Source organism: Onychomys torridus, chromosome 13 (assembly GCF_903995425.1).
Source record: "Onychomys torridus chromosome 13, mOncTor1.1, whole genome shotgun sequence".
NCBI classification, from domain to species: domain Eukaryota; kingdom Metazoa; phylum Chordata; class Mammalia; order Rodentia; family Cricetidae; genus Onychomys; species Onychomys torridus.
This window is the reverse complement of record NC_050455.1, coordinates 69,346,694-69,358,952: the sequence shown is the minus strand read 5'-3', so window position 1 is coordinate 69,358,952 and position 12,259 is coordinate 69,346,694. Positions and strand designations below refer to the sequence as shown.

General features: G+C 45.0%; 1 pseudogene; it reads right to left on the bottom strand.

The window, feature by feature from the left end:
- The window catches only part of LOC118594564, a 74,517-nt pseudogene that overhangs the window by 1,225 nt on the left and 61,033 nt on the right, over positions 1–12,259 (bottom strand).

Here is a 12,259-nt window from a genome sequence, read left to right as displayed (position 1 = left end):
TGGGCAGGGCAGGTGTCCATCTGTCAGGAGCCAAGCAGAGAAGCTTGAGATAGAGAGTGAGAACCCAGAGTCCCTGGGAACATATCAAGACACCCTCTGAGACCACTCTTATGGGTTAGGATCTTCACAGGGCACCCGCCTCAAGTGATGGAGCCCTCTACCACAAGATCAAGGAATGTCCTATACACAGGGAAGGGTATCTGAAATCTATGGGGCCCTCGGCCCTGTGTGCCAACTCCATTCACATGGTTCTTTGTTAGGAGACACTACTAGAGGGGGCTGCCACAAGATTTAAAGGGTTAAAGCAAACAAAACACAAAATCAACTAAAGCAGAAGCAATGAAGAACATTTCACGTTGCAGAAAAATACTTAACTTCCGGCTGAACGCTTTATCATCAGGACAAATGCTACCCAAATGAGATCCTCGGACAATCACCAGATTCTTAGAGTCAGATGTTTCCCCATGCAAAGGTCCTAGTTCACTTTCTGTTTCTGTGGTAACCATGACCAAAAGCAACTTGAGGAGGAAAGGCTCGCCTACAACCCAATCTGATGGAGACATTTTCTCCCTCATCCCAGATGACTTGAGTTATGACAAGCCGACAGGAACTAGCCAGAGCAGCATGCAAACCAATCGTCTTGAACGGTTTCTCATCAACAGCCTTCGACTGTCTTTGGAGAATCCTTTCCTCGTGTGGGTGCAGAGCAGAGGTTCCGTGAGCTCGAGGGAACCCGACTGAGAGAACTGGAGCTTCCTACCTCCGCAGTCATCTCCACACCTGCTTGGAGTACTTCCCAGGTGGGAGCAGGTCACGTCCGCAGCAGGGGACTACAGAGATTATCTGGACCACTAAGTCACCAGTTTTGCCTGCAGAGTTGATATAGAGTGGGGGAAGGGTAGCTCGGTGGGAACAAGGCACAAGGAGGATGGTGGAATCGGGCAAGCTCCAGAGAACAAGGCAGAAATGAACATCTAACTGTGTCATAAACCTAATCAACCATAAAAACAGACTGAAGGACAAAACCACATGATCATCTCATTAGATGCACAAAGGCCTTTGACAAAATCCAACACCCTTTCATGATAAAAATCCTGAAGAGATTAGAGATACAAGGAACATAATAAAGGCAGTTTACAGCAATCCCATAGCCAACATCAACCTAAACAGAAAGAAAGTCAAAGAATTTTCACTAAAATTAGAAACAAGACAAGGATACCTACTCTTTACACACTTATTCAATAGAGCACTTGAAGTCTTAGCTAGAGCAATAAGACAACTGAAGGGGATACAGATAGGAAGAGAAGAAATCAAAGTATCTTTATTTGCAGATGATGTTATCTTATATATAAAAAGACCCTAAAATCTCCACCAGGAAACTTCTATAGCTGATAAACACTTTCAGCAAAGTAGTAAATAGGAAATTAATGCTCAAAAAAAAAAAAAAAAAAAAAAAAACAGTAGCCTCCTCTATGAAAATGACAAATGGACTGAGAAAGAAATCAGGAAACAATGTCTTTCACAATCACCTCAAAAAAATAAATAAATAAATAAAATGTAATGGAGTGACTCAAACCGAGCAAGTGAAAGATTTGTATGATAAAATCTTTAAGACATTGAGGAAAGAAACTGAAGAAGATACCAAAAACTAGAAAGATCTCTCGTGCTCATGGATTGGTAGAATTAATATTGTGGGAATGGACATCCTACCAAAAGCAATCTACAGATTCAATGCAATCCCCACCAAAATTCTGACACAATTCCTCACAGAACTTGAAAGGACAATTTCCAGCTTCATATGGAAACACAAACAATTCAGGATAGCTAAAAACATTCCTAAGTGATAAAAGAACTGCTGAAAATATTGTCATCCCATATCCCAAGTTGTATTAAAGAGTTATAGTAATAAAAATAACATAGGACTAACATAAAAACAGACACAGTGATCAATGGAATTGGACTGAAAATCCAGACATAAATTCACACCCTTATGAACATCCAATTTTTTTAAACAAAGAATCCATAAATACACACTGGAGAAAAGACAGCATCTTCAGCAAATGGTGCCTGTCAAACAGGATGGCTGCATGGAGAAGAACTAAAGTAGATCCATAGCTGTCATCCTGCTCAAAAGTCAACTCCAAATGGATCAAGGACCATTGATCCTCTATCTGACAGTAGAGAATGGGGCGAATAGCCTTGAACTCATTGCCATGGGGAAGAATTTTCTGAACGTGATACCAATAGTGCAAGACACTTAAACCAGCAGTTAATAAATGGGACCTCATGAAGCTGAAAAGCTTTGGTAAGGCAAAGAACACCATCATTCAGTCAAAGCAGCAGCCCATGGGATGGAAAGATATCTTCACCAATTATACATCTGATAGACGGTTAATATCTAAAATGCATAAAGAACTAAAAAAAACTGAACAGCAAGAAAACAAATAACCCAATAAAAATGGGATACATAACTCAGCAGAAAGTTCTCCAAAGATGAAACCAAGAAATGTTCAGCATCCTTAGCCATCAGGGAAAGCAAATTAAAGCTATTTGGTGGTTTCATCTTATCCCTGCCAGCATGCCCAAGATCAATAAAACAAAGGACAGCACATGCTGGCTGGGATGTGGGGAAAGGCACACACTTGTTCTTCTCATGCAATAGGGCTGGTGCACATATTAACTCACATGGACTGGCAGCAAGCATGAAACCTAGGCAGGCTGAGGTCAGATGGGGCCCTGGCCCTGAGATGGGCAAGTGGACACGGGGTCAAACGTCCTCGACCAAGGAGCTATCTGCAATTGATAGCTGCTGGCAGGCGTTTTCTCCAGTCTCCCCAGGTGTACCCCCAGAAGCAGGAGTAGTTAGCCAACACAAAACAAACTGGATAGTTTGGGGACTTTTTTATTTCATTTCACTCTGTTCAGGCTTTTTTTTTTTTTTTTTTTTTTTTTTGGTCTTATTAGTCTTTCACTTGTATGTATGGATTTTTGGTTTTGTAGTTTTGTGGGCTTTTTTGTGTTTTTTGAGGTTTTGTGGTGATACTATGTTCCCCCAAAATATTGTGCACCCTAATAAACTTATCTGGGATCAGAGAACAGAACAGCCAATAGATGCAGAGGTCAGAAAATGGTGGCACACACACCTTTAATCCTAGCATTCCAGAGGCAGAGATCCATCTGGATCTCTGTGAGTTCAAAGCCACACTGGAAACAGCCAGGCATGGTTATGCACACCTTTAATCCCAGGAAGTGATGACAGGAAGCAGAAAGCTATTTATGGCATGAGGAGGAGGAACTAGAGCCTGGTTAAGCTTTTAGGGTTTTGAGCAGCAGTTCAGCTGAGATCCATTTGGATGAGGACTCAGAGGCTTCCAGTCTGAGGAAACAGGATCAGCTGAGGAACTGGCGAGGTGAGGTGGCTGTGGCTTGTTCTGCTTCTCTGATCTTTCATCGTTCACCCCAATAACTGGCTTCAGGTTTGTTCTTATTAATAAGAACTTTTAAGATTCTTGCTATTTTGTTTTGTTTTGTTTTGTTTGTTTTTGAAAGAGAGTGAGAGAAAGAACACCAAGGTGGGTGAACAGGGATGTGGGAAAGATCTGGGAGGAACTGAGAGAGGCAAAAAAATGACCAAAATACATTGTATGAAAAAATTTTCAATTAAAAAAGCTTAAAGAAAATAAAATAGAAAGTAAAAAGGAGATACAGGCTGGGGGTTCCCCTTCCTCCCTCACGGGGCTCCTCTTCTGTACCCACAATGCCCCACAGCCCCAATCATCAGTGAAGTGGCATCACTGGGGAGGAGGTCGGAAAGCCTGCAATGAGTTTGGAGTGTGAAGTGTCTTTCACAAGCTGACCAGGAAGAAACGAACACACCAGCTACCATCTCAAACAGTCAAACCAACGCATCAACAAGGGCTAGAGGAGCCTACAGAGGAAGGGTCTGCTGGGCAGGAAAGCTAGGTTCCACAGGCACCCAAGTCTCACAAAAGATGGGGAGAAGCCCTTCACACCAGGAAACGTGAGCTCCCCCCACAGAGCAAGGATCCTTATTTGGGAAAATGGAAAACAGCAAGGACAAGCAGATATGTGGGGAAAACTTGCTCGAGAGAAAGGGCAAAGGCCCAGGTGGTCACAGGAGAGAGCTTTCTCATGTCCAAGGGGTCAAGAATGGGTTAGTTCAATATTAGTTCTACTGCTGTACTTTCAGGAAGACCGTAGTTGGGCTTCCTGTGACTCACTGCTACATTAGCACACAACTAGTTTTGCCTAAGTTCCAAGCACACATGGAAAGGTCTATTCTCCAAGTGACATAGAGCCGGAGAGTTCATGTGTTTCATTTCCCATGCCTTTACTGACATGACAAGAACCATACATATCAAATTCTAGGAATGGAAGTCCAAGGCTATGAAAGTTAAATTCATAGCTGCAAAAACAGCAAGAAGGAAGGAAAAGGGAGAGAGGAAAGGAGGGATGGAAGGGGGGGAAGGAAGGGGAGCAGAAAGAGGAAGAGGAGGAAGGAAGGAGAGGAGAGAGAGAAAGGAAAGAGAAGGAAGAAAAAAAAAAGAGAGGAAGGCAAGGAAGGAGGGAGGAAAGGGAAAAAGGGGAAAGGCAGATGTCCTGACATTTTTTTAAAATTATCATTTTTCAGAAATTGGTAATTCTCATGGTAGAGTAACTTAGAATATAAAAAAAGAGAAACAAATTCTAAATTATAAAGATCTATTTTTGTTATTTTCTGATCATGTAGAAGTATGTGTATCTCTGTGTGGGTGCATTGGATCCTCCTACAGCTGGAGGAAGCAGACACAGCGTGGTCACAGACAGAGGGTCACTTTTAGAAGGAAGGCCATGTGCCTCTGACATAGGGAGCTGGCTGGAACAGGTACAAAAAAGAGGACATCCAGCTTTTTGAGGGTGTTATCACACTATCCCAGATACTATTGCAAGACTCTATATAAGATAAATAAATAAAATAAAATAAAAAATTAAAAGTACTACTATCCAGCCCAAATTTCAGAGAAACCTTCCAGACATGAGAAGGGTGTGTCCTTTAATGCCTCCTATAAACCTAGCCAAAATAAATTCTGGGAGAGCCCAGAACCAGAGCTTGAGGCCTTGCCCCCACTTAGCAGAATTTGGGGGGATGGGGGCTCTAACAAGGTTCCTAGGACCTCTTTCCGCCATCAAAACAAGAGAACTCCACACAGTGGCAGGAAGTGTTGCCTTCTGGCTTTATTCCTATTCCATCTCTGGACATGGGACACTTGATCCTGGTCACAAGGGGCCTGGTCTGGTCATGACAGAGAACATGGCTGTCACTAGTATGGATGGCCCCCACCAAACATCTTGGGAGGGCTGAGCATACCTTTATAGGAGAGGAAAGTAAATAACCTGTCATAATAAAATAAATCACAACATATAAAAGGCAAACAGGCAACATTATGAGCAAATAATACCCTTAATATGTGAGCAGTATGCACAAATAAAATCTACTAAGACTTCTATGTGAGTGGGCAAACAGCATGAGCAAATGATTTTGAAAAGAAAATATAATCGCTAAAAGGTTGTTCTGGTTTTGGATAGGGGGGTTAGGGAAGTGCTTATGAGGCAAGTATGGAGACCTGAGTGTAATCCCCAGGACCAAGTGAGGAAGGCAATTGTGCTCACACATACTTGTAATCGCCGTACTGAGGAGACAGATTCCTGGGACACACTGGCCAGCAGCCTAGCCTACTCAGTGTGTTCCAAACCAATGAGAGATGCTGTCAGGAATGACCTCAGACTTAAACACACACATACACACACACACACACACACACACACACACACACACACACACACACACGAGAGAGAGAGAGAGAGAGAGAGAGAGAGAGAGAGAGAGAGAGAGAGAAGAATAATAAGTCGTCTAAAAGCAATAAATTTTCTGCTATGGAAGTGATCCTTTAAGCAGGAAGAGCTGTGACTTTGAACTTTGAAGAGGGAATGATTGCTTGGGCTTGTGTTCACTGAGACCTTAAGAGCTAGTTCCTGGGATGATCCCTCCTATGCAGTGAGGAGGCAGCACCAAGTTCCCATTCTGATTGACACTGGTTGAGGGATCCTTGGAGAGCAGCTAGCATCTTGCCAGGGTCCTTGGTGATGTCACTCTCATTTCTGTAGCCACTCCCCAAAGCTTAGGAGCTTGACTTTGGGAATATCTGCTGGCAGGTCTTATCCTGATGTCTCTGGAGTCCCCACACACGCCTTTCCCCATGGGCTTCAGACAGAGGGTCTACTTACATGTGAGCATATAATCCAGTCCCCTCCACCTGCCTCAGTTTCCAGCAGCCAGCTTTCTTCCGAAAGCTGTGGGAATGCCTGTCCTTTTTTCCTTCCAGAAACCAAATTCACCAGAGGAAACCTGCAGACTCTGTAGTACCATTTGTCCCCATGGAATTAGCTGTTCACCTTCTCCTCAAAATGGCCCTAAATAAGCTTATGACAACTCATCATAGAGTGTTTTCCTCGAAGCTAGCAGCGGATGTATTGGCCACGCCCCCAGTTTAAACAAGCAGCAAGTTACCCGAGGTGTGTTTTTCCAGTCTTCACTCTGGGCATGACTCACACAGAGAAGCATTCAGAGAGCCAGCTGAGCTGGCCACTGGTTTGATGGAGACTTGCAAGTACCTACTGTGTGCCACCCCTGTGTTGGAGACTGGAGGATGAAAAGGAAGGGCCACCCCTCAGGAGCTGGAAGTGCATGATGGGGACATTATAAGCATAAGCTTCTTAGGGAGGGGGGGGGGGGGGAGGACCAGAGCATGTGTGTCTTCAGGGACTGCAGGCTGAGATGTGAGATTTTTCTACTTTTAATTGGCACATGATCATCTCACACTTGCTTACGGGGCACTGAGTGGCATTTCACTTCCTCTGTGCCCTGTGGCACAGCTGGCACATGCCACTTGCCGCAAACACTCCCTCTTTGGGTTGGGATTCTTCAAAACGCTCTCCAGTGGCTATTCTGACACATGCATGCAGCAAACTTTTGTCAACCATAGAGTCACAAAATACAGATGGCTTCAGGTGGGACTTGACTTGGTTCTGTTGTTGTTGTTTGGGTTTAGTTGCGGGAGGGGCTGCTGTCATGTTTTCGTTTTGATGAGTCTCATGTATTCCAGGTTGGCCTCAAACTCAGTATGTAGCTGAGACTGACTTTGAACTTCTGATCCTCTTGCCTTTGCCTCTTGACTGCTGGATGACAGGCACCAGCACACCTAGTTTATGCAATGCTGAGGGCTGAACTCTGGGCTTTGTGCATGCTGGATAAGTGCTCTATCAACTGCGCTACACCCAGGACCAGAGGACCAACCTCTGTGATAGCATTAGAGTGAAGCACTCAGAGACCAGAAGACACGTCTTCTAGAAGCTGTGCCCAGGGACTCCTGCAACTTTCCAAAAGAAGGGGATGGGATGCTCGGAACAGGGACAGGTGGCTTTAGGAGGCCAGGCTGAGGCCATGCTCTCACACCAAGTGGGGCCCAGCAGGACTCCTCTGTCTTAGGGGAATCTGGGTTAATAAGTGACCGCATGGCTTTTGGTCTCTGTGAGCGCAGTGTTGTAGCCCACAGGACATGCCTCCTCCTCTGTGCCACATCTGAAAGACTTCAAGAGACAATTGAGGAAAATAAAAACAGAACGGCCAGTTACGAAAAGCAAATTGGAGGGTATAGACAAATTTAATTATTCTAATAAGATGTCTCCAAGAGTTCTGTTCGCCATCAGGCTAGAACCTGACCATTAATTAAGTTATTCCACTAAAAAGGAAAAAGAAGAAATCACCTATAACTTTTTTAAAGTGCCACTTTGTAACCTTTAGTCCCTTCGTTCCTACTTTGGCTACAAGGGTATAAACCTGTAATTAACAACTTCGGAATTGCCTCTGCAGCCGTAATTGCCATGTATAGCCTGGAGGCAGGAGAATGAAAAGTCGTTTCTCCTGGCCCTACTAGCTCTCCGCCCGCCCTGCTCTAACTAGGCCTCCGGTTGCTATTCGGGTCTCGCCAAGATTTCTCCTTTCACAAGAACCTCGTGCTAACAGGGCAGTCCCCACACAGTGACCTCTTCCAGAGGCAATCAATACGAATGCTGTAATAATTCCCTTGCTTGCACAGCAGCCTGTGAAGAAAAGGGGGAAAAGCATACAGCCTGGGCTGAGATTAGATTATCAATTATCATGAAACTGTCTGGACTTCAAAGGGCAGCCCAGCTGGGAAAGTGCAGCTTATCTGGACCAAACGAGGCTGCAATTATCTCCCGTGTCACCCAGATGCAGAGCAGTGAGGCCGCTAACTCCGGTCTGGGAAGAGAAAAACAGAAGGGCAACATTTTCCCTGGAATGGGAGTCACTGATGTTGGATCAGATGTTGAGGCAAAGCAAGGTCTTGGAGCTGTGAGCCCCAACCACCGCCATCTCCTGAGCTCCAAGTTCCTTGTGAGCATTTCCTCCTCACAGGAGACAGATGCCGCAGGTCCTCAGTCCCAGGAAGTAACTTTCCCCCAAGCCAACAGATGGTTAATAGTGTCAGAGAATGACACATCTGTAAGATCTGAAGCTGCCAAGAAGTGTGGCCTCCACCATTCACAGAAAGGTCACCCTGTGCATGCACTAAATGGTGGTAATGTAACGGAGACTGACGTCACTTCCTTGTCAGACTGTAAAAGAAGTTTCTTTTCTCTTTTTTCTTTCTTTCTTTCTTTTTCTTTTCTTTTTTTTTTAACCCCCTTTGCTTGTGTCTGGACTTTTCCAGTGGGACTAATGTGACTTCAATTTGACCCACAGTCTCTTGGAACTAACCAGACCAATGGAAAATTAATGTCATGTTTATCGATAGAGAGAAATGTCCTCTAGCTAAAAAGATTCTGAATTAAAAAAAAAAAAAAACAATTAAATTCTCATACAGTCACAAGACTGAGTTAATGAACCTCCAAGCATGGTAGTGTGCCCCTGTAACACCAACACATGAGCAGTGGAGGCAAGAGGATCAGAAGTTCAAGGTCACCCTTGACTAGTAGTGAGTTTGAGGCTAGCCTGGGTTACCTGAGACCCTCTCTCAAAACACAACAAAAAATTTAAAAAACAAGTTAATGTATGACAGCAAGGTTGTACACCACATGCCTCAACAGGATTCCTTCTGCATGCAACCCTCCTAGGCCTCCCTTTCCAATTAAACTGCACCTCCCCAGCCCTGCATCTCTTAAATCCCACCCCCTGAGAGCGAACTCTGGAGCCAACAGCTACCTCAGCCCCCAGAGAGAGAGAGACCCATGCAGGGCAACTCCTGGAGCAACACAGGAGCAGATCTGGGCTCCTGGCATCTTTCTTTCCTGCTTTCTGATCCTGAACAGAAGGGCCAGCTGTCACCTGCACGGGCTCTCCATTTTAATTGCGACTAACTTAATCCCGCTAATATCTCTCCACACAACAGTAGCCTGCACCCTTTACTTCATCCCCAATGTCTGTCTGGCTTTTAAATTCGAAATATCATGCCATCAGAACTTGAATAAATGAAATGCACTGCAATCATTTTCCTTTCTCCTTTCATTTTTGGAGCTCAAAGGAGGGTTTCTTTACTTAAGGTAAAAATAACATTGGATTATGGGGAGGGCGTTAGGAAGGCTAAATCAATCTTCTTTTTAAGACCATCTATGGTCCAGCATACAGAGGTCACTGGATTCGCGCTCTGTCCTGCTTCTTTTTAATCTTCTTTTGAGACGATTTTACAATTTGTTGTTATACAGCTCTTGCCATTTTAATTCTTTTTCTAAATATACAGTTTTACGGTGCAGTTTTCCATGTCCTGGCAAATGCTCATACCGTCTCCCAGGGTTGCGACAGTGCATGCATGTCTTTAGAAAGTGCCAACTACAGCCCTGCTTCTGTGGAAAATGGGAGCACTAAGCCTGTATGAAGGAGTAAGCCACTGGCCCAGCACCTTACATTCATCTTCACCCCAGAGAGTCACAGGCTCTGATTCCGAAGGTGGGGGCCAGAGGGAAGTGCTCAGTGAAGTTCTGGGGCGCCCAAGCTGTGGAAGGTGGCCCTGGCACCGCTCTCCAGCTCAGTGTTGTGTCTACATTGTCTCCAAAGTTTCCAAGTGGGGCAACGCCTCCTTGTTCCGGGTCTCTATGTAATGTATCTGATTTCCTCTGAGGATTCAGACTGTATCCAGAGTGGCTGAGATGGAGCCAATTTGGCTTATTTTACTTCCTGTTGCCATAGTTAATGGAGGTTGGGGGCTGGGGAGGGGGACAAAAGCCAAGAACCCAGGTGTTCTATCAACAAAGAACAAATTCTAACAAGTCCTGGAATTCATAGAGGACTGTGAGAGCTGAAGCCAAAGACATGGCACTTGGCCTTCCTCGGGTTTTAACTGCTACCCTGTTGTGGACAATGGGTCATAAATTGACAAGATGGGAACCTGGATGTCACAAAAGGAAGAAAGGGGACACCCGAGTCTGGGCAGCCCTGCCTCCCACGGGGTCTGTGTTATCTTCATGGTTTAGGGGATAACATTGGTCACTTTTAAATATCTGTAATTCTGATTTTTCTTAAGAGGCAGCCACCCAGAGGAAGCTAAGCACTAGGTGCTTGCTCTCAGCACCTAACAGTGCTGTCTCTATGCCAGAGGGCCATCCTCTGCTCAAAGTCCTCTGTGGGTGGTGGGCACATCATAAAACACCACTTAATGGCTACTAACTGCCATCCTAATTAGCATTTTAAGGGGAAAAATTCAGACAAGTGGATCTCTCTTTCTCTCCTTTAAAAATAAGGACACCATGGCACACTGCAAACATCTCCAGCCTGGCAGGGTCTGAACCCATGATTCAAACCACTTAAACATTCCTAAAACATTAAAGCCCAGTCTCTCTTTTGCAAGGATGTCGAATTGCTAGTCCAGACATGCGAGGGAAGGAAACGAGAGCCAAGCTGGAAATGCTTGGCTTTTATGTGCTTCTTTGCGATAAAATGAAACGGTACGTAATCAGGAATTATGTCATGATGCAGCCCTGTGATTTCCTGGAAAACGTGCAGCTAATCAGTTATTCATTTAGGAATTAACTAGAGCATCAATTGTCAGATTAAACTCCTTTAAAATTCTCCAAGTCCTTTTCTTGGCCTTAACCCCCTAAGTATACTGAGCCCTTTGTGTATATTTAAGCAGGAAAGGGGAGAAGGCTTTCTCATGTGCCAAACGGAAAAAGAAACAAAAGTATCCTTTGCTGCAGTTGTTAACGCACTTGGGGGCTTGCCACAGAGTGTGGACACCCCCAGCCGGACACAACCACCACCACCACCCCACCCCCCACCCCTGCATGTGTGTCCAGCAAGCAAGACCTGAGTGCTACACACACCAAGGGGACCTGCTGTCAGGGGCGCACCTCAGCCTCTGGGCTGCCTCTTTTCTGGTGCAAAGCCAGAACTGCAGACCCCTGGCTCTCCTCAGACCTGCATGCACACACACACACACACACACACACACACACACACACACACACACTCCAGCCCAAAGATAGTTCTCCTCCGTTCTTGCAGCTCCACAGCAGCAAGGCTCAGACCAACATCCGTCCCCCAATCAAGAAAATGGGGCCATGCCGCTTCATTTTGTCAAAGTTCAGAATTTTCAGCGGTGTGCACCCGTATGTCAGAGCATGCGGGTGTTTTGTGTCATTCACCATGTGCTTGCCTTGTTAAAGTGCAGATCATCCTTCTGCCTGTGTGTGGTTTTTCAGTGGGTGCTCAGTACCACCTATATGTTCATGCCAGGTGAGGCAGCCAGAAAGCCAGCACACCCTACCTGACAACCTGGAAGCCACCAGCAGGAAAACAGAGAGACACAAGTTCAAGTTCAAACCTAAGTTAAAATTTCAACTTAATGTGTAAAGGAATGTGACTCAGTGGTAGATTGATTGTTTAAAGGGAGCAAGGTCCTGTATTCCAATCCCATCACTCCCTCTTCACCAAAAAAAAAAAAAAGAAAGAAAGAAAGAAAGAAAGAAAGAAAGAAAGAAAGAAAGAAAGAAAGAAAGCTGGAAACAGAGAGATTAGCAGTCTCACCCCAAGTCACACAGCACTAGTCTGCATGCTGGTGATGCTCTGAGGAGCATGTGTTCTAAGCACTAAGAATTCCTCACACAGCATTAGTCACCATTCACTTGCTAACACTCCGCCTCAGTGTGTATGTGGCCTGTGTGATATGGAGGTGTCTTAGAGCTA